At 46.6% G+C, this 20,331-nt stretch overlaps 2 long non-coding RNA genes across 3 annotated transcripts in view; one reads left to right on the top strand and one right to left on the bottom strand.

The window, feature by feature from the left end:
* The window catches only part of LOC121071271, a 478,323-nt gene that overhangs the window by 319,217 nt on the left and 138,775 nt on the right, over positions 1 to 20,331 (bottom strand). The window lies entirely within an intron of this gene.
* On the top strand, positions 13,812 to 19,339 carry LOC121071270. Of its 2 annotated transcripts, XR_005820494.1 has the most exons (4): positions 13,812 to 14,029; positions 14,148 to 14,249; positions 16,509 to 16,698; positions 17,391 to 19,339. It is a non-coding gene; the product is annotated as an uncharacterized LOC121071270 (long non-coding RNA). The 2 variants fall into 2 exon arrangements; XR_005820493.1 differs by having other exon boundaries at positions 13,812 to 14,249.

The raw sequence follows: 20,331 nt of genomic DNA, 5'->3' as shown, positions 1-20,331 counted from the left end.
GTCAGGGTTGGGATGGCTTTAGGCCACTGGCCATTAGCACACTATTTTCTGCAGCTTTAAGGAACTTCAGCTACTAGGATCCCAGAGCCTTTCTGGAGCAAGGCAGGTAACTGCTACACACATCTAAACAACCACACAAGTATCAATTTGCTTTACTTAAGCCAGAAGAGCTAACACTTATGCTGTTATTGAGAAGTCCTTTTTAAAGACCATGACTAGAAGAGCACTGTGGACACAGGGGCAGAAGGTTTAACAGGAGACAGGATGTACAAACAAACTCCCCCCACACACAGTAGCTTTCATGCATCTAATTCATGCAAAGGATCTCTCCATCTACGCACACAAATATACACACAGACAGTGCTAATTTGACACAAGGCAAAAGGTGCACCTTGCCAAGTGCACCTTGTTAGCACAGACATGTCCAGCCTACACAAGTTTTTAAGCTGCCAAGCCAGTCCTAATTTCTGCCCACATGCCAACAGTGCATTAAATGGCATAAGTAACATCTGTCAGGCGTGGCTCACTCTCTCATCCTTACCCTGAGTCAGAGTGGAAGAAAGCACAGGAAATGATTTTCTTTCTACCAATACAGAAACAGCACACATACACCCTGCCGTGAGCTGGTGTCTGAGGCAAGGACAGGGACCTCTGCTCTGGGCCTCTCTAGCTGCTGGGTCAGGAAGATGCCTCCATTCCCCTGGGACACTGGAGGCTCCATCTTCACCTTCACAGTGGTAAATCCCCAGTGTAGAGTTATAAGCATTTAACCCTCGGTCCTTTAAGCTCCAGCAGAAGGGAGCCCTGAAAATAAGGACAGAAGCCCTGAATGTTGCTTAGTACCACGAAGGTATCCCACAGCAAGAGTGGGAGTGGTGTGCTGGGCACACAAACATCTTCAGGGCCATAGGGCCAGACCTCCTGGTTGGGGCCACAGTCCAGCCAGCCAGCTGCGGCTCCAGCAGCAACCAGAAGTGCATACACAGGGCAGCATAAGGAGCAACGCACAATAGTTCTCCCGACCAGTGTGCCACCCTCCCCTTCTTTCCAGCTCAGCTGGTTTCCTGAAGGGATTTGTCCGGTTAGAAACAAGATGGGGGCTTGCTCTGTCAGCACACCCCATGCTACCTGCAAGAGCAGGGCATCTGAAAGCCTGGCTGCAAGGGCAGGGCTTCTCTTAAAAGTCTCCAGCTTTGGAAAGTACAAAAACTACTCAGTTTTGCTGCTTGCACCACAAAGGCTTCTTGTGGATCTTTTATGGCAAATTACTCCCTGGAGGAGAAGCGAACAACCGCTGCCTCCATTTAAGTCAAAACCGCCCCTCACCTACTGCAACTCGATTTGCAATAAGAAAGTATTCTCTTAAATTATATTTATAAGTACCAAAATTAGCATCTCATTCCAAGCTCAAGTGCACAAACAGTTGGCCAGCTCATTGCCTTCTCCACAGTCCCAGCACTGAGCAAACCCCCAGCTGCAAGCTCAAGCCAATTACCCACAGCAAGATGACAGTGCTGCTCCTCTGAAATGCTCAGTGCCATTCCTTCTAGGAGATGGGAAAGGAAAAAAAAAAAAGCCTTTCTTCCCCCCATCTTAGCACCATACTTTGCTACTGAATTATTAAATTATAATACATTTTCACTCCGCTGAAGTTATTATTAGAAGGAGACTTATCTCATGAAGTGAGCAGTCAGTCCCAGGGCTGCTGTATGCTACAGGCTCATCTGATTAACATTTTGAGATCCTACATTAAAAAAAGAAAGCACTGAATATAATGTTTCTAGATGCCTCTCTTTAATTCCAGAGAAGGAGAGCTGTAACACCCAAATGGCATTTAATCTGGCACTAAAAACTTCAACACACAATACCCTCAACAGCAAGAAGCAAGTTCTTGGGGAGCTCAGCCTCCCCTCATTAAATCCAGCCGTTCCTTCTTCCCCCAACACATAAACACATTGAGGAAAGCTGAAATGCCAGAGAAAAAGCAGTAAAAACCTAAACCAGAAATAAAAATAAGAAATGCAAGCAGCACAGCACTTACCAGCTCCCACAGCCTCCAGCCACACACCCACCTCACCCACTATCATGGCCCCACACCACGATTATAAGGATCCCCCAATGAGAACTGCAGACACCTGTTTTCATCATGCCCTCACAGTGATTTCAAGCACAACTCCACACAGCCACTGGGTGCTGCCCCTGGCATGGGGCTTCCCCAGGCACCAGCTGGGTGCTGCAGGCAGCTCAGCACCCTCCTGGCACACAGGAGCCCACCTGGAGCAGCCAGCACAGCCACCGCGCTAGCAGCAGGCACCAAGTATTTCAATGGCTGTGACCGCACCCACTACAGGTGGGTTTGTTCCATGTGTACTCTTGGCACTTCTGACTTTGTTTCCCTCCTTCAGATGGAAACACGTCAGCAGAATCCCCAGCAAGAGGTAACTCCTGATTTACTCTCAAATAGAAGATTGCTGATAAAAACAGGTTACAGCAGTTTGGTAGTTGGGAAAAAAATAAAGCTACAAGGCAGATAATCCACACTCGTAGTGGATTATCGTAGAATAAAATGACAGTGCCCCAACCCCTGAGAAGGCACCGAGCCCCTTGAGGAAGGCTGAGAACCCAACCTGGTATCACATCCACTCCCAATGCTGTGTGTGGGCAGGGGTCTGCACTCCCCCCACACTGCAGGCAGCTTCCCAGCACTGCACCTGGGACACAGCTGTCTGTCTTCAGGAGTAAAAGGCCCACTGATACCAAAAAAAGTTCAGGCTCCTTAGCCACCTCCCTAACCACAGCTACAGCTCTGCTTCTGTTCCTTAAATGCCTCGATTTGCACAAAACTGTCTGCAAACAATTAAAGTTAATTAAGATAATTTATCACTTGAAAGTAAAGCATCTTATCAGCAGGTATCAGACTGTAAAGCAAACAAAAAATTCGCTGTAGGAAAACAGTCAGGTCCTTGTTACCATGTTAGATATGAAGTGACAAAAATAATTTCTTTATGATACTTTGTTTGGTCTGGGTGTTATGTTTTCAAAGTAATTAACTGCAATTAGCTAATTATCCTCTATAGTAACTTCATTTGTGACACTACACTGTAGTATTGACTCACTAACACTTTGGCAGCCTTCCTGCATATAAATTGCGATAAAAAAACTTTTGGTAACAGCCCAAAGTGCCCTATGAGCAGAAACGGGATGTTAGAGAGAGCTCCTGAGAGACAGCTCCGACCGCACATGCAGCAGCACTGGTTCTGCCCCCAAAAAGTGGAAAAGAAAAGCAAAATATTTTAGTCCATAGCACAGCTGGGCTGCACTGCATCCTGCCATCCTTGGGACATGCCTCCTCCATGCTGCGGCCTACCTTTGTGTCAGCACCTTGCCTCTTCTCTTGGTCTCTGGGGGGTTTCTGGCAGACCCTGGTACACGCGGTGCTGCCGAGAGCTCCCTGTGCACGCCTCCCTTTGGCTTTTTTTTTTTTTTTATCCAGGGCACTCACATGTAAAAATGGCCTCATAATCAACCCCTGCGCCACTCGCAGCAATCAATACCACGTGTGAGCGAGGACAGTAATGGAGTCACCCACTTCTGCAAAGTGAACGGTGAGGACTTGTTTAATACAACAACAATCATCGAGTGACAGAAACCACACTTAATTTTGCATTTCTGAGATTAGTTACATGTTAGCGTTCCCAAAGACATTAACCCATCAGGTAAACCAACGTAATGCTGCACAAAAACTGCTAAAAGTCAACCAGGAACGGTAATTTTAAGATTAATTTTAAACAAATCCCGGAAGTGCCATGGGAAAGGGGAAATCAGTAAGTGTCTGCATTGACATTCACAGCAGCCGCCATGCCATCACACACTGTGTGCCTGCGTCCAAAACTGCTGCCCAGTGGACTCTCTCGGGGCCCAGAGGTCAGTGGCAGGAACAGGTCATCCCCCAAAAAAGCCCCTTCCCCCCGCCACAAGGGCCTTACAGACGGGCAGGGATGTCTCCAGGGAGGAGAGGCAGCAGGCCAAACACCCTACGGTGTGTGTGGTGCAGGGCAGAACCCACCCCAAAACCCCACAGGCCCCACAGAGCCCCCGCAGCCTGCCCCCAAATCCCTGTGTGGAGCCCTAACACGTTGCACACCAGCAAACACATCCCCATGCCAAATGGGCTGTCATGGCCCAGCCAGTGCCACCATCACCTGCGGTGCATGAATTGCTGCATCAATCCTGGGTGAGGTTTTTGTGTTTTTTTTTTTGTTGTTTCGTTGGTTTTTTCTTCTTTTCCAAGAAGACAAAAGAAGAGGAAATTTCAGGTTGCAGTGAGCTGCATATACAGGCCATTTTCATTCAGCTGAACACGAATGAAATTTGTAAAAGGGTATTAAACTGAAGGTGATGACAAAGCTGGAAATGCCCCCTTCATTAGGCCCAGTCACGTAAAGAAGAAATGTTTAATTAAACAGTGCCCCAGCGCTGGAGGGCGGCTGCACTCCCAGGGCAACCACCCGGGTGCTCCATCTGGGCCAGCCCGATGAGGCCACCGGTACCGCACCGAGCTGCGGATCCGTGTGCCAGGAGGGGATGGGGCCTTCCAGCAGGCAAAACAATTCCTGACAGCAATGCACAGGTACAGCTAATGGGACAGTAACACATCACCTGCAGCTGCTCAGAGACTCCACGCGCAGCAGTACAGTGCTGAGACAGGTTTGGTTGCCACTCTGATCCTTTCTTGCAAGATTAGCTGGGGAAAACAGGCACGTTTCCTGACCCCAGCAATTAAGCATGACTCAGGGTCCACCCAGAGACAATCGGGCCCATTTCTAGGAGGAACTTCCCATGGGCTTCCTCCGGAGCTGCGGCTGCCTGGCCCCGACAGCTCAGGTGCTGGGCAGAGGCTCCGCGGGCTGACAGCAAATGGCTCTGCCGCTGCCGGAGGAGCGGGCACCTGCTTGGATACAGGACTGGACATTAAGCAAAGATAAAAATAATCTTTAAATGACAAGAGAGTAAAAATATTTTTTACTTGCCTTCAAAACAAATGAAAACCTCCTCACAGTTTATGTTTCCTGACTTACCTGCATTTCCCAGCTAACGGCAGTTTAATGGACGTGTTACTAACACAACTGAGCTCCAACTCCTTACTGTGGCTTATGGCTTCCCATTCAGCTGTTCTGAATTGTAATTGTGAAATGCACACACCATCCCCCTTTCCAATTTAATTTAAAAGCAGACAACATTAAAGCCACAGATCTTATTTTTAAAGACAGCTTGCAGTTCAATCTATTGAGAAACACCGTTGTTTTGTTTACTTTTTAACAGGGGTCATCACCTTCTCTGCTGTTGTTTCAAGGTTGACAGTGATTTAAACTTGGTGTATTTTTACAACTCGCACCTAATCCAGGGTATAAATCATTCTGAAGGACATTTATTCCTGCCTGTCACTTCCCAGGAAGATGCTATTAAAGCTGAGCTCACTACAATGTGCAATTCAAAAATTTGTTGCTGATGACTTCAACATGCATTACATTTTCATTAGCTACAGAGAGAGGCAGCGGCAGGGAGGAATGCCAGCCGATTCATCTGAGTAAATGATAATTGCTTTCCCCTCATTTAAGAGCATGTCACTGCTTTTTCTTCATTAATAAAAGGACATCTGTATTTTAACAGCACCCCGTGTTTTAACAGAGACCAAGCCGGTTGGGCCCACCGGATACACATGCAGAAGTGCAGAGATCCCACTCCCCTCCCCAGATCACCTCCACTCTCTGCCCGTGATTTCAGCGGCCGCCTCAGACACACGTGAGCTCAGGCTCTCAAAAGCAATGACTGGTGCAGGGTGCCTATGCCTGTGGGCACACATGGCACACAGCACTGCTGGCTGGCACCTGACTCAGGGTAAGCCAAAGGAACTTGACCACATCTCATCACAAAACAGACCATCACAGGGAACGAACTCGTCTGTTTTAAACTGGTCCTCAAAACCTGCGGAGAAACCCTATGTCCCCTGATCTCCAACAGGGCTTGTGATTCCACCCCAGAGACGTGGAGGGAACTGACGCAGTGAGAATCGTCAGCTCCTTGAGACATCTTTGAAATGAGCAGTAAGGCCACAGCGGGCTCAGAAGAGTGTTACCGTGGGGGCATCACTGCCATACACCAACGAAGAGTTTAGCCTGGCTGCCAATTCTGTTATCACCTTTTACATCTTTGTGAGCTTGGCAGTGGCGACATTCTCCAGGGAATAATAATGATAATAGTAATAGAGTTAAAGAAAGCAAAAGACAAACATTTCAGTTAATTAGCAGGCTGCTGTTCAATTTGCCAGATGCAGTACAGCCCTCACTCTGCAGACTCATCACGTGCAGGCCAAGCCTTAATGTGACACCCAACAGTTACTTCTTGACATGCCCGAATCCATGAAATGAAATGCCAGTGGAGGGATTTCTTACATTATTTTTAAGAGATCAAAGCAAGAATTCCTTCAACAAATCCCATTAATAACCACTTTGAAACTGTAGCCTGCAAAGCCCATTAAATCCAGAAAGATATATTTAAAGGAAAAACTAGAAGTATTTGAACTTTACAGTGTCTGAGAGGCCACTTTAATTGAACAGCAAACAGAGCATTTCTAATCCAGACCTGAATAGAAAAGAGAGCAGAAAGGACATGCACAAAGAGAAGGAAATAACTAGCAGGAGGGCAGGCGGTGCAAGGGCCCCAGAGCCCCGCAGAAGGACGGGTTCGCAGAGGTACAGACCCCAGCGCAGCGGCACATCTCCGCCACTCAAGCATCTTTCATAGCTGCTGCAAGCTGGGGATTTGACTTCTGAAGGTCTCTGCGTGCCTGTGGGCTACAACATGGCCCCTGTGCTGTGGCCACCAGGCGGTGACCAGAAAGGGGACGTGGCCAGTCCGTGCTGTCCCCACCGACTGCTCAGACACTGACCTGGCCCTCCAGGAGCCCTGGCCAGACCCTGGCCTGTGGCAGCAGGAGGTGACCGGCACCACGTCCATCCCCACACTCTGGGGCTGCAGCAGAACACTGCCTGCCGACCCAGAGCCTGCTGCAGGGCACCGAGGCATGCCCGAGGCTCTGGGAGCTGTCAGGCCCCTCGCATGTCTGGAGGCAGGACCTGGGCGTGCTCACCCTGCATGGGGCCCTGCCCCAGGGCAAACCAGCTGCAGAGGTGCTGAAAAGCAGGCGCCTCCCAGCAACGCCTTCCATTTCCACAGATCTTCCCAACACAGTGAAGCACCTCGGCAGCCGGTGTTCGCTCCCTGCGCCGATCACAGCTCAGAGAGGACCTGAAGCTGCTCCTCCCAGGGCTGCGGGCTCGGGGCTGCCTGTGGGGCCGCAGGCCGGGCACCGCTGTGCGCTGGGCAGCTGTGACAGTGAATCCATGGCCGAACAAACACCCCAGTGGGCTGTGGGCTGGAGGAACTGCAAGGACCCGCTCCAGCCACAGTCCTGCTCAGTTCTCAGGCACTGCTCCCACCAACGGAGAGACTCTCAGCTTTCTTCTTTCACAGCACAATGCTTGGTTGTCTCTACAGACTGTGATAGTTTTCATATTTTTAAAGAGATAACTAAAAATACAGGATCAGCTATTACCAAACCCAGTTATCCTTCCTATATTGTTTTTCTCCTGGCCATTCCAATCAATGTAATTTCTGTGAAAATAATGATTCATTTGCTTCTTGCAATTCTGCAAGTACGGAGCGGCGCCACTTAATACAATTACAATGGGTTAAAACCCAAATGAGAGGAGAAACAGAGCACGGTAACTGTCTCCTCTGAAAGGGAAAAGTGCATACATTTAGGGAGGGCTGCAGAACACAAATGAATAACAGTACTTTGATGTGTATCTGTTACACATTGGCTCAGAGTTGTAATGTTGTATAAGCAGAATGCATTAGCTCCTCAGCACTAATGCTGTAATGAACCGATCCATGCTGATAATGTACATACGAATCCAGAAGTTGCCTCTTCAGGTAGGTAGTGTCATCAAAACAGCACTTTGCAGAAAATTCCTAATATCCTCCTTGATTGTACCATGCTGCTGACTAGATGAGGCGAGACGAGAGCTGGTGCCACCACTCCTGGCTGCGCCGCAGCCTCTGCCACCGGCGCATGGGGATGGGAGATGCCCCGACAGGGCCCGAGGATGCCCTGGCTGCAGGCAGGGGAGTCTAAGATGGAGACTAAGATGGAGCCTACCTGGTTTCAGCTTCTTGCACTGGCATCCCAAAGCATTTTATTCATGGAGGCATTCACCTCTGCTTGCAATGTGACCTCCTCCTCACTGGCATGAAGGCCGCACCACGCTGCGGAAAGTAAATCCCTTCCTCGCATGGAGGGGATGCCAAACCCCCAGAGACTCTGCTTTGGAGAGAGAGTGTCCTTCAGAGAACCCCAGCGACGGTGCTGGCTCTCCCCATGGCTGCAGAGGGCTGCCCAGCGCTGGTCCCTGCCCATGTGCGGTGACAGGGAGAGGATACTGCCTCCCCTGGGAGAGCGCTGCTGCCACTGCAGGAACAGGCACAGCAAGGGGCTTGGCAAAAGCCTTGGGACTTGGCAGCAAGAAGCTATTGCCCCCCAGATTCTTCACCACTCTTTAGGACAAGCTCCCAGGAAGAAAATAAGGACGTGTCCCTCAGGAGAAAAGCAGGTGGTAACGCTGGTGGTGCCCTGGTAGGTCCTGCTTGCCAGGCTCCTCCAGCGAGCTGAGTTGTGGGACTTCTCTACGTGCAGTACCGTGAGTAACAGCCTCTTCTTCCAGGAAAGACTTTTCTGCTGGAGCAGCAAAATAAAACCAAACAAATAGACAAAGCAATGCTTAAACACTAATTAAGGAATAGTCACGTGCTATTGCCCCCGTGAGTCCCGGCTAAGACAGCTAATGCACTTCCACAGCTGTGCTGGGCCATTTTAATACCTTCCCGCCAACCTGCTGCAATAGAGGACTTCTTGATCTCCCCTCATTCGGGTGATATTGCTGAATTTATTTATGCTATTTTTTTATATTTTCCATGTGAGAGGTAAAAAGTGGGAAAGCTTTCTCAAATCTCCCCGCTAATGCTTGCAATGGCAGGATGGCACATGAGGTTTTGCAGTGCTGTGAGGTGTTTTGTGAAGCCTGTGGTTTGCTTTGCACACAATGCAGTTGGTCAGCTAGCAGCCTCGAGAGCCTGCCTCCGCCACTCTTAGGAAATGGCCTTTGATAGGAAATTGCTGGGCTCAGTCAAAAGCCCCCTGCACTATAGATTTCCACTTTCATTGGAAAAGTATGGCTGTGAAATGCAGAACGAGAGGCCCAGCATGAGAGGATCACAGAAGCCTATCCTACATCTAGCCTCGGCATTACCAGTTGCACTTCAGAGCATAAGCTGTGCCATTATCATTCAGACTGTAAAAAATAACTTTACCATTCAAGAAGCTCCACAGCGCGTGCTCTGCTTGGTGCATTACCATACCCCAGCATCGCTGATGAGTTCTTTATGCATTCCATTTACAAAATATAATTATTTCAAGAGCTGATAGTGAAGCTATCCATCAAACCATTAATGCTGCTCTGCTCCCTAATGAATCAATCCTTGAAATCCACATGCTTCTCTCTTTATGTAATTTTAAGTAAGGGCTATACTGAACTTTCACATTATTAAATGTGCTATGGAGACAGCTCTAGTAAATGATCCTCTGGATAGTCCTGGAAGTACTTGCTAGATATTCCCTACTGTAAACTTCCACTGAAACTCTAAAGACTTTGGGGAAAATCATTAAAAACCACATTTGATTCACAATTTCCAAAGTGGATGTCTTTCCAATTCCCCATACCAGAAAAAGCCTCTTGACTCTACTGAATAATGACAGATGACATGCTCTACCCAGTATTTATAATTAAGTGCAAATGTCAGTGCATGAGAGAAAATAAAAATGGACAAAGGAGATGAGAATGTCTTGGTCTGTGACTGCCACCGCATTTCTACACCCACCAGTGTGTTAAAGATTTGAGGTTAGAGAAAGACACAGATCTTCTGCTAACATTCTGGAAAGTCATTTTAGGTGCAAAGTAGAAATAAAATAAGCTACAGAGCTTGAATTATTTATGAAAATAGTAAGTACAAGTCCTTGTACATATATGAAAGAGAAAGTGGGAATGCACGTATTATAATAATTTGCCTCCATAATACCAATTACATTGGTGCAATTAAATGTACGCCCAAAATGCTACACAGCAACAGACGTGTCTAGGAGAGGTGCTAGCAAATGCTAACTTCAGTGGGGTTTTAAGTGGTCAATATGGAATGCCATAGGAAGGCTTTGGAATCAAATATCATTAAAGCTTAAATAAAGACTTTAGAAGATGCACAAACAAGCAGATAAGCAGCTGTCCCGGAGGTGCTGCATTTGTGCTAATGAAGCCAGGAACGTGCAGAGCATCCTCCAGTGAGAGCACTTGGATGTGCAGCGGATGGGACAAGTGAGCACCCACTTTGCCTCTAACTGTTTTTACACATCACTCCTCATAGCCCATCCTACACAGGGGAGCACAGCACCTGAATGCTGAGGCACTGGGGAGAAGGAAAAGCCAGTCCCCCATGCAAACCCTGGGGATGGTGCTGCAGGGTGGGGTGCCAGCATCAGCCTCCAGCGGGGCGCACCATGAGGGCAAAAGCAGAAATAAAAACACAAGGCCAGGATTAGCGCCGGGTGAGAGACTGCAGCATCTGCGAGCCACAGGAATTCACTGATGGAGGAGTGAAGCAATTGCTGCTGGATTTGCAGTCCTGCAAATGAGTTGCAGTTTAGACCCACGGGTTTTCTTCCAGCACAGGAGGCAATGCTGCCTCTCCCCTCCAGGGAGCTGCGGTCTGCTGGCAGAAGAAAGGAGGCAGCACAAAGACCCACATGCCAGGAGCGCGCCTGGCCCAACGCAAGTGTACATCACGCCGTGTCAGCCCTGGGACAATGTGTGCCAGCAGACCTCAGGCGCTACAGGAGAAGGTTTCCGGAGAAAGCGTACACTAACAGGTCTCTTTGTCACAATCATAGTTCCTTTTTCACTGTCTGTCACAATGAGATGAGCCACTAATGTCTGAAGGACGTCGAGATAACCAGCATAGTTTCCAATCCATCTGCAGCCAGAGCGGGTGTTTGTCACAACCCAGCACGCGTGACAGAGGACAGGCACCTGCCAGCCAAAATGAAACGTGAGTTATGGAAACAAAACAGAAGCTGTATGGCATCCTCTCTTGATGCTTCTCACAGACAGTGAGCCAGGGCAGGCTGCTGAGACCAGATAACATGGACGTGGTCAAACTTCCCAATGTGGGAGATGAAGGTAAAACAAAACCAGAACAGCTCCTGAAGTGCTTGAGTTGGGAATGGCAGACAGAAAATGTGGACTCTGATAAAGACAGGAAAATCTTTCAGACATCACCTCTGAAAACCAGAGATGCTTCGTGCTTCCCCTGGCGCTCTACCAGCCCGCCCCTCTGCTGCTTGCCCTGCAGAGCACCCTCGAACACGCTCAGTGCCAGTGCCTGGAGCCAGGCCCAGGATCTGCACACCAGGCAGACACAGCATTGGGAGGAAGGAGGTGAACGAGAGGCTGATAACTCCTTGTTAGTGACAACTGCAATACAGACACTCTGGAATAGAAATTAGAGGATTTGCATGCCAAATGTAGACAAGGTATAGAGGAAATCAAATAATTAGTGGTGGGAATCTAACAAAGTATGAGTATCAATTTTAGTCTACAGTCTCATCATGCATTTGTATAGATAGCTAACAAACACAATTGATAAATGTCAGAAGCCGTCGTGACTGAGGAGGTTTCAGCTGGTATTGCCTGCACCCTAGACCAGCTCCGTGCTGTGCTGCAGGTCAGCATGGCTGAACATTTACCAGCTAAACCCCTTACATTTAGCCAGGCTCAGACAACAAAAAGGATCCAAATGGCTGGGAGTGAGCAGGATCACAAATGAAAACTCCAGCTGCAAAGAACGGGAGCTGGAGAGGGAGAGAGATGAAAGCTCCTATTCAACCACATCCTCTCCAAGAGGAACACGCTGCAATTTATCGAAGCAGCCATGGATCATTTCAGTACCGCACATTTTAAACCAAACTACCTCAAATATTGCACGCGAACCTCTAGGTTCTGAATTTAATAAATAAATATAGGAAGTACAACAAAATAAACAAAAGTCTTCTTTGTGAGAGAAATCGGTGATACATTTTCAGGCATCACTGCCTATTTCTCACTATGCCAGAAAAGAAAAAAGGGTCACTTAGAGACTAGGCTGTAGTACAATTCAGAAGCAATGTGTTATTTGTTTTCCTTCTCATTCTTCTCTTTTACATCTCCTCTCCTGTGGCTGTAACAGATGCAGAGAGTTCATCTGACATAGCACCAGATGGCATTAATTTATTGCAAAACTGTTTTCTTTTCTAGAAAGACTTTGTTGATGTCCCTCACAACTTCAGTCAAGTTCACTTCATTAAATCAGCTCTGTGTATTAAAATCTGGTCTCTGGACATAATGGCCCACCACAAGGAGCTCTTAGATTCAGCGACTTTGTTTTAACAGCAAATGATTAAACACAGTCGTAAGGCTGGATCTGCAACGTGATCTTGAACGGCGTTAGGCAGAACTCTGATTCCTGCCAATCTGTCTCAGGTTCTGCAAAAAACTTACTTTCCTTAATAGAGGGAGAAAATTAGAAGTTGGGCACCCTCCAGCTTTTCTACCACCTGCAGGGAAAAAAAGCACATTTGTCCACTGTCTTTTTCCGGGCAGCATCCTCTGACTTTTGCCTTTGTTTTGCAGGTTCAGTGCTGAGCCAGGGAAAACCTCGCCCAGCTGAGCAGGGCTCGTCACACTACTTGGGCGTTTATGGAAGGTTGGGGTTGGCACATCTCCAAACAGCACAAACAGCAAACTTCAAGCCCTTGGCACTCACATGAAAAAAAGCAATGGCCTAAGAGTGTCAGAGATGACCAGGTGAGCAAGCAGGTGAGGGCAGGAGCGTGAGCTGGTGCCAGCTGCACTGGTAACGCAGGAATGCACAATTGCAGTTGATTTTTGCTACTGCAGTTTCAGCTTCAGAAGACATTTTTGGGCTGCAGATGTTATAGGATAACATGGTGAGGATACAAGCTACAAGAAAGGAAATGAATGGTCTTATTGAACTAAACTGCAAATATCAAGAGAGATTAGTGAAGAGATTTACAGTCATCTAGGTGAAAAATTGGAAAAATTGTAAGAAAAATGATCTCATGTTCTGGCAGGAAAAAAAAAAAAAAGTTGATTAACTCTTTTTTCACCATATTTAATGTAAATACAGATTTTTATTTTTTTATTTTTTTTAGCCAGGTGAGAGAAGGGTCCATTGCAATTCCTTGTCAGCAAACATCTCCCTCCAATATCTTTTTGGGACCCGAACAGCACGTAGGGCAGGGCCTGGCTGGGGTTTCCTCACTCACTCCCACCCTCTGGGTAAAACTCCCTCAGAAACCTTTGCTGGGGCTTCTTCCTCGAGGCAGCTCAGCGTGTGCAGGACGACGATCCACACAGTGCAGAGCCCACACGAGGACGGCCACGTCCAGTCCCTGCTCTCCTGCAGCTTCCCAGGAGCCAGTGCAGACTTTGATTCAGGTTCCCAAGAAGCTGGTGCCAGCCAGCAGCAGCCCAGGACACACACTTTCAGCAAGGCCCACGTTCTCCTATCAGCCCTGAAAACACAGATGGCTTTGTCTATGCCAGACCATGTCGGGCCTCAGACGCTGCAGCTGTCCAGTGCAGCACATCCCAGTACCGAGCCCTGCCGACACCCACAGGCAGCCTCTGGCAGCACTTGCAGGGCTGTTGCTGATGTTGCTGGTGGACTGGGTCCTGCTATTCTGTCATGGATGTGATGTCAAAGATATCAAGGATATGATGCCAATAAGCACACCACCTAACACCAGTGTCGCCATCCTCCTACGGACGACACGCCTTTATGAGAGATGGTCTATCAAGGAAAAGTAAATACAAAAAAAGGCAGATAGGAGTTTTGGCTCAGGAAACTCCTCAATTGCAGATGTCTGGTAGCACGATTAGTGGAAATATCACCTGAATTTGTTCGTATTTCTTCTTCTCCAGGTCACTGTGGGAACGAGGACGCTGGGAGGGCTGGAAGTGGGATCTGACACAAATACAGGTGGTCTCAGGCTCTGGTGACAGCCGTGCACAACGTTGCAACAGGTATGCTATTGAATCACTGCCAAGTGACAGTTCTGTGTTTATTCATTTCTAAATAGGCCTTGAAAATCCAGTGTAATTTGCTCTACAGCAATATCCAAACTGTACATTTGACTCCAGAAGAGAAGTCCCCTGTGACTCGAGATTGCGGCACCGCAGCCAGCCCAAAGCAATTATCAGCTTCTCAAAATAGATGCCAGAAAGGACTGTGCCAGCTGAGTTAGCAGAAACTCTGAACTGAATCCTACCAGATCCAAATTACTCGTGTAGCATGTTGCAAACACTCTGAAGCCAAATGGCAGATTCCCTCTGGCTTACAAAAAATTCACTGAAATATACCCCTTGTTAATTTGTTGGCAAAATATTGCAAACTTGACAAATACCATGGGGCAGAAGTCAAACATTGCATATCATGTGGTTTTTTTAAGGTATTAAATTTTCAAGAGAACAGCCTTTCCCATAACCATAGAGATTAAAAAGATGGTGAATATTTTGCTATAATTGGTCTTATTCCTATCTGTACTGCATTTACGAATAATATTAATTCACACACAATTTAAGCCATATGGTGGAAAGAAAATTAAAAAGTTACAAAAAGAAAATTAGTTGTTGAGATGTTTTGCGTGTCTAGGAATTTTTCTTATTAGGTTTCAAGTTATAAATCTTTCTACCTTTAAATGAATGCAAATACAGTGTTTTGTTTTGTTTTGTTTTGGTTTGGTTTGTTTTTTGTTTTTTGTTTTTTGTTTTTTGTTTTAAGGTGAACAACTAATTCTTTATTGTCCCAGCACAAGAACAGCCGCTAACATCACTACCAAACTCAGCTGGGGAGAGGGACTTGCTGGCCTTGGTGCACCAGTTCAGCCTTCACAGAACGGCCAAGGCTGGTAGAGAGCCCTGGAGATGACCCTGTCCACCAGCAGGGTCACCTAGAGCAGGTTGCTCATGGCAGCGTCTCATCTGGCTTTGAAAAGATCCAAGAATGAAGACTGCAAAACCTCTGGGCACACCGCTCCAGTATTCATCCACCCTCACAGAAAGAAAGGATTTTCTTGTGTTCAGGTCGAATCCCATGGTTTTTAATTTGTGCCCTTGTCCCGTCAGTGGGCACCACCGTGAAGAGCCTGGCTCCATCATTTTCCTTCCATCCCATCAGGTGTTTATCTGCATGGTGAGATCCCCCTGAGCCTCCTCAAGGCTGAGCAGTCCTCGCTCCCTCGGCTTCTCCCCATCCTGAAGATGTCCCAGTCCCTTAGGAATACCTATGGCCCTTCCTACCAAAAAAAGAGCATCCTGCACCTCATGGCCCGACTCCTTCTTGAGTGCATCCCTACCGATGGGCTGCCACAAGGGTTATATGTGGGTACAGATATAGCCCTGGTATCTCACTGGTGACTTTATCATCCTTTAGAACCACAGCAGCCCATCTGAAGAGGATGGGAAAATGGCAGCAGAGTTTCTCCTGCCCTTGGGTGTGCCGGCACACCTCAGTGAATGCCCGGGCGGCCTACAAATGGCGTTAAGCTGTACTCTGACAAACTCCTCAAGAGAGGACTTCTCCCCTTCAGTCTAGATGAACATCAACAGAAATCTCGTCTGGGTTTGCTTGCTTCCTACACCTACTTAAGGGAAATTTCCTCTTGCTGTTGTCATCTACTGTGTAACATTAATTGTACTCAAAAGGGCATTTTGGAAAATAGACCTAACCAAGTTTAGGGAACTCAATTCTCTTTGTGTTCTTTTAGGTTGAATTAAATGAGACTAGTGTGGTTTAAAAGTTCTTGAGCAATACAATTAAAGCCATTACCACTCAGTAGTTCTGCAATATTGACTTCACAACTGAAATACAATTGGTTTTCTTGGGACTAATGGAAATTCCTGCGTTTCTAACGGGAGACATTTAGCAGAGACATATGCTTTTTAGATGTTCTCTCTCATTTGCAAATACTGTAAGGTACTTATTCCGTGAGGGTAATGCAGCTTGCACCATAGCACAGCTGGTTTTCCTGGTATTTGTCCAGCAATGCCTCTCATGGACCCATTTGTGACTTTGCCGAGCTTTCTCACTGCCTGCTGCTTAAAAGCTCCAGGAGGTTTAATAATAGATAACAACTCATGTAGCATTAGCATGATTAAACACTCAAGCAAAGATTACCCAACTTAAAATGACCAGATGTCTAAATTCAGAAGGGACATTTCTAATTTTTTAAGCTCATCAGACTGACTTCTCCAAGTATCCATTTTGTCTCACTTTTCCACTAGGGCTTACCTTCGTCTTGGCAGCTGTTCTGTTTTGCCTCTAGGTGCCCTGCCGTAAAACATAACGCACTCCTCGGCTCCAGCTTTACCCCTTAGCAAGTTTGGTTTGCAGAAATGCTCAGAAGTCCCAGGTGAGATCGAAGTACCTTGTCCTGGTGATTTCTCACGTGTTCCTGTACTCATGAATGTTCAGGTAAACAGTGCTCATCTGATTTGTCCCTTTCTCACCCCAAAGAGTGGGTGTGTTCCCAAGACATGATGCCACAGGGTGCGGGGATAACAATAATAAATAATAATAATACACCCCCTTGCTGGGGAGCCCTCCACTGCTGCAGGAACTCAGCATCTCCAGAACGTTGAGTTGTCTCCTTTTATTCCCCTACCTAGGCACAAACAGAGGATCTTTTGGTAAAATGAAATGTCAGTAAATTCAGGAAGCGTAACAGGAAAAGTTACCTCACCCTACATTAAATTGCTACCACACAGGTCATCCCAATGTAGCTCCTTTTTTTTTTTTTTTTTTTTTTTTTTTTTTTTTTTTTAATGGGTAGGTAATTTCCAGCCCACTCTTATAATTTCCATTTTCCCAACCATCAGCCATCAGTCCCATTTCAGGGCAACACTGATCACCAGCTGCACAGAAGAGACTTTCCCCCTAACATGTAATTTTGGTCCTGGTGACCACAGGGGGGTCTCTGGCAGAACTCGTGGGCTTTTGATGAAGGAGGTATTGAACAAAACAATAGGAAGCCAAAATCACAATGCTAAATCACAGGAAATTATCACGGTTACAAAGTAAATGTCAGACAGTATTTGCTAGGAGCTTTGTTAATATAAATAAACCTTTCAAGGCAATATGGGCTAATCAGATACTACTCTTACCAGGTGACTGCAGAGCAACTCAATACGTGTGATCTAGAGTTTTACATAAAAGACACAAGAAAAGCCTGCTGTTTCACATGCTGTCACAACGAACAAAGGGAGTACTCAGAAGCCAAGTGGATTTTGCTTCGCATTTTTTGATTCATTAAAAAGACCAGCTGCAAATCTCTGCTGGAATAAATCAGCGCCGCTCATGAGGCTCCAGGACCCGGACCCAAAGAGCCATCGCCACTATGAGGCAGATCCAGCCCTGCTGTCCTTCCTGCCTGACTTCATAAACCAGAAAACCTGAACAACGAATGCACGTTCTTTTGGTTACTCTCATATGATCTGCCAGGCTGCAATTACTGTTTTTCATGTCCTCCTCCCCTTCCCAGAAACACAGGGTTAATGCCTGCTCCAAAACGCACTTGAATGCCAAGCCTAAGACTTGCTTAACCCCATGGAGAGAAAGTTCTGCAGAAATACAGTGTGTCTCACTCCTAGGTTATGTCGTTTCAATCCAGAATCACCATGCTCTCCACTGAAAAAACTGTGTAACAAAGGCTGCAAAAGTAGCCCTTCTCCCTGGAAAATCAGGCTGGCAGCAGGAATGCAGGAGCTAACTGCAGGGCACTTTTCTCATCAGTGGTGACACAGACCAGAAGAGAACCTCACACACAATATTTGAAGCTTATTAAACACATAAACTCATTGCCCAGTTTTGGGGGGATGTTTTTAATGGCTCATACTGCACCTTGGCGAAAGAGATTTTCTTGCACCGAGCAGCTGGGCGCGTGCCCAAGTGGAAGCAGAGCGCTGCCTGCTGCTATTTGGTTTGCAGCACAGCAAATACACAGTGTTTTAATGCATTTGCAGAACTAAGCATGATCCTAGTCCCTGTACCTATGTCCACACCTGACAAGCTGAACACTGCCAAAACACACGTGCAAGAACTGATCCATGTGCATCTTGGTGACTACCTGCGTTGTCTCAGGACAGCGAGCGGACAGCCTGAGGGGGAGAGAGGCTGGTGCAGAGCCCAGCCTGGGACGGGGTGGCAGGCCAGCCTGGGAGAGCAGACACAGCGCTTCCCAACGAAGCAAGGAGGCAAACTTGAGAAGCTAAAGATGGAAACCCCAAGGCCCAAGGACTGCCAGGTCAGCGTAACTGCAATTCCTTAACCAGCACAAACAACCTCTTCATGAACAGGCCAGGCAAGGCACATCCACCACAGCTTACCTTGAACCTCCCGGTCTCCTGCTGGGACCACATGGGCTGACTAATTTCAACCAAATTGAATCGAAGGGGAAATTGATGAATGTGTGGAGGTTCCCAATGCTTTTGCAGGTGCTTTACATGGTGCAGGTGCTTTTCTGAAGGCAGCCTTTCCATGGCTTCACATGGAACTGAGCTGCTGATTCTATGATTCTATGATTCTTTTCAACCAAAAAAATGAGAATTAGACTTCAAAATAGAGCATGCTTATTTTGGAGTCTCTGTATCATTACTACAGTGAGAGATTTTGTGTCTTTTTGCCACACCTCCAGTAACGTATGGAGATTCAGCAAAGGTTTTTTACCAGTTTCAATCAAAGCAGTACATCGAGATACCAGCAAAGCAATTTCCTGCATTTCTGCAGCATCACCAGGACTCCATGAAGACGTGGGTCTCTGTTCCAAGTATTCCTAATGAAATATGGAACCAAAAGGTAAATGTATGCTCCTCATGTGAGCCTGATGGTTCTCACAGAGAGGTGAAGATTCCCTTAAAGAGCACCTGCGGAGAGCACTGTGCTGTCAGCACAGGATGACTGCATCTCACAGAGCACAGCTAGGATGGGAAGAGGAAAAAGGTGTCAAGTAAAGCCATGAACAGGGCAATTTATTTCTTCTCTATCTATCCCCCCCTCCCATGCTCCTCTTTAGGCTCACATTTCTTCACAAGCAATTAATTCCTGTGATATGTCATTTTAACAACTGCTCACAATTTTAAAGAACATTTTTCAGTGAAAAGAAGCCCATCAAAAAACTCTTTTTAAAAAATGGTTGCAGTTGAAAATGGAAAATATTTTATTTTTTTTCTCATGATCTTTTAACTGGTTTTCAGTTCTTTATAAGGAAATGAATTGTGACCCCCATTTATTCCAGTCAGTGGGGTTTTCATACAGAATTTGACAGACATGATTAGGCTTTGAGTCTAACGGAGGAGAATTCTGTTGTTTAACATAAACTGTGCATTAAAGTTTAAGCAACTACACTTAGATTTCTATATTGTTGGAGAAATATGTACGTGCATTTCAGACTTGGCATTCAAAGGGCACTCGTCCCATAGTGCACTCCAGGAAGCCGAAGAAATGTAAACGCAATTCTTGGAGATGGGAGCTTTCAGATATTGGAGTTTTCCATCAATTTAATATCTCAACAGGCTTTGTCAGGGATTCAGTTGAAAATCACATATCGGGAAGGAGGAAGATTACCATGCCAAACTTAAGTATGCAATACCACACTACCAGCTTGAAACATTACTGATTACTTAATTTTTTGCTCAGTAAAACTACATAAAGCAGCACAACAGTAGGTCAGATGATTCAAATTAGATGTTAAAAAATGCTGTTCTCTTAGGCAATTGAAGGCACTGGAGTGTAAAACAAGATGGTATTTGTTTGAACCGAGGAAGAGGGAATTCTGTGATTTTCCATTATGGTGCATCTCTCCAGACAGAGCGGCTGCCTGCCCCGGCCTGCACACACACTTTGTCTTCCAAGCGCTCTGGCTCGTGACAACTCACAATAACTCTCCCAGATCAGTTTTTTAAATTTTCATGCATGAAGTAACACAGCTCAAAAGCATTTATTTCTCACCTGCCAGTTAGGCTACATTACATACAACCACAATTATAATTTGGAATTGAGATAGGTCCCCTTTACACACACATTAACATTTGTTCTTTTCCATTACGTGGG

Source organism: Cygnus olor, chromosome 5, assembly GCF_009769625.2.
Source record: "Cygnus olor isolate bCygOlo1 chromosome 5, bCygOlo1.pri.v2, whole genome shotgun sequence".
Lineage (NCBI taxonomy): Eukaryota > Metazoa > Chordata > Aves > Anseriformes > Anatidae > Cygnus > Cygnus olor.
Note: the sequence above shows the minus strand (reverse complement) of the source record. Positions and strands in the feature narration are given on the sequence as shown.